Genomic DNA, 2867 nt, shown 5'->3' with positions numbered 1-2867 from the left:
GTTTCTATTGGGCGTTCATTGCCGAGTGGTTAGGGTCGTTGATTTCAAACCACTTGCCCTCACTGCTGTGGGTTCGAATCACGATAGGGACTTTGGATTCTTTCATGTGTGAAACCAGCTAGCGTACAATCGTCAGGTGAAAGTGCACCTGAGGTCTTTCTCAACCAGTAAAGTTGGAATGTGGCCATATGACCTAGACTGTGTCGTTGCAACATAAAACCCATTCAAAAGAAAATTCAAAAGTGTTCATTTCTGAGCGTGCACAAATATATTAAATATGCATACGTGCTATAAAAGCATATTAATTAACGGAATGATTATTTCCACTGGAACTAAACATAATTATGTCATTTATATTTTACACTGATTTATGTAAACCATTCATTATCGCCAACGTAAACGCGGTCATTAATCATTTTATATTTACTTGGTTTCCACTTTCTTTGGTTTTTTTTCCTTATTTTTTTTTTCATTCAAATAATTTATTATTTGCTTGAGCACATGATGAAAAATTACTTATTGATTACTTAAACTATATCATGAACATACAAATCATAGAGAAGGCACTCCCTGTTAAGGTTAAGTTCCCATCCCCTTTTCCCACTACTATCACTTCTTTAATGATCAACATTATTTTTTGTCCAATCACATTGTAGTATTTTTCAAATTTCTGCTAAGTCTAACTTTGGTTAATGTGTACTAACTAAATAAAATTCACTTAATCTGTCGTATAACCGCAGTCTAACAATTTTCAATAATGCATTATATTAGGGAGGAGTTAGAGGTGTGGTTGTAAAATATCAAGGTTAGCAAAACAATGCCAACATAAAAAGAATAGTCGAGGTCAGGTGTTTCTAAATGTGAGGATACAATCAATTGATTTATTACATAGATAATATATGTTGGGTACGCAGAGAAGTAACTTTTTTATATCCGTTTAACTCTAAGAAAAATGTCTGTTATAAATTGCTGAGTGTTTTAAACTTTATATTTTCCAAAACATTTTTTTTTTCACTTGATAGGAATGAACTGCATTAACAATCATTGATATTAAGAATACAATAATTACATTTTTTGGCTGGAAAACTCATTGTAAATGGACCCACTCCACCTGTAAACCTAAATTGATACACAGAAAAATAAAATAAAATGAACTGTTTTTCAAATGAGCAAATCAACAGGGATTTTAAATGTTAGCGAATAACTTGAAGCTTATAATTAATAATCTTTAATGTAATTTTCTCATATTTTCCATTTATTTTAAAAGGATATACACATTTCATTAACTCCATTGTTTTTACCTAATTGCATCGTTTTCCTCACTGTTTTCTTTTCAGATATTTTATAGAAACATGATAGTCTTACTGTAGATCTGTGACATTTCAATAAAAATGTGCCTGATTATATGTTGAAAGGGCCATTTATTTAGCTTATCTAAATGTGACATGTTAGAAACTTGACAAGGTGTAGACATCTTGTAGAGCGAAAGGGCGGAGCTATCGGTGATTTAGAGAAATGCCTTGTTTTTGGTTGAAAAAATAATGTTGATCATTAAATAGGTTAATGCTTAATAATACGCATTAACAAAAATAATTGGTCGCCTGCCTGCGGCAGGCTTGACCAATTATTTTTGTTAATACGTATTATTAAACACTAACCTATACATCACTACTATCACAAAAAGAACATGTCGTTCGAACTTATAGTCGTATCTTCATATAGTGTTTTTTAAATGCGCTAAAAGGTGAAAATATGCGACGCGCCAAAGAATCTGACATAAGACGCACAGGTCTTTCTGATGAAATACTAACTACCCGGCAGATTAAGATATCAAATTAAGTATTTTCAGTAAAACATAGTTTTTAACTTCCACAAAACTTAAGCAATATAAAGGAATGCCACTAAAGTATTGTATTTTATATCATTTTTACAGTACATGTAGTACATGCCAAATGTACGAATTAAAGTAACACTTTCGTTTTACTTACAAAAATGCCATATTAGATAGTAATATTTGCGCTCCGTAGGATTTTTATCAAAAACTCCTAGTTGGTGTTTTAGCGTGTCAACACTTTTTCTTTAACATACTCTTAATTTTTCGTATCTAGTTAACTTTGAACCAGTGGACATTGTTTTTTGTCAGTTGTTTATACTTAATAATTGGTACTATGAATAACGCTTTTGTCTGACATTTTCGATCTTCATTTCTTCGTTTAGACAAATGTGAGATTCTTAAGGACGCATTTGCTATTTTGATTCTGATTGATTTGTACATATATCTCTATTTACTGTCTGTAAAATATTATTAATTTGTTATATGTATTATGCTCTTCAATATTGGAGGAATAAAAGATATTATTATGAAGTTAGAGAAAGTAACAATTGTTTTTGTTTCCATGCGTTTAAACGATTTATATGACATACTCTTTAAACCGCAACATTCCAAACTTGCGCGATTAAAGGTTACGACACCCGGTAATAATAAAAGGTAGTCTTAAGGTCTCAACAGACGGTAGGACTTTGGAATACAACACCAATTAAAACTAAGATGTACAAGTAAATCTTAATGTGTGAAGGCTACTATTTCTTGAATTCGTAAACCCTAAGTCTAGATGTAAGGGATAGGACATGTTCTATTTTGAAAATCTTGTCGTACAGATTTCTACAGATCTCCCACAATGACAAGTAAACGATTACCAAATTATCTCCTGATAATGGGTGTAATGAATGAAATTCCAGAACAATTATAGTTAAAAGGTAAACATAGTAGTAACATGGGGTAAAAATGATGTTGAAAAACTCTTCAGGAGACCAAAAGTTGTGGTATGTTCGAATCCCAAATTGTTCCGAAAATGATTATGTCACGT

Source organism: Ruditapes philippinarum, unplaced genomic scaffold, assembly GCF_026571515.1.
Source record: "Ruditapes philippinarum isolate M1 unplaced genomic scaffold, ASM2657151v2 ctg9111_1_1_1_1, whole genome shotgun sequence".
Taxonomy (NCBI): domain Eukaryota; kingdom Metazoa; phylum Mollusca; class Bivalvia; order Venerida; family Veneridae; genus Ruditapes; species Ruditapes philippinarum.
Note: the sequence above shows the minus strand (reverse complement) of the source record.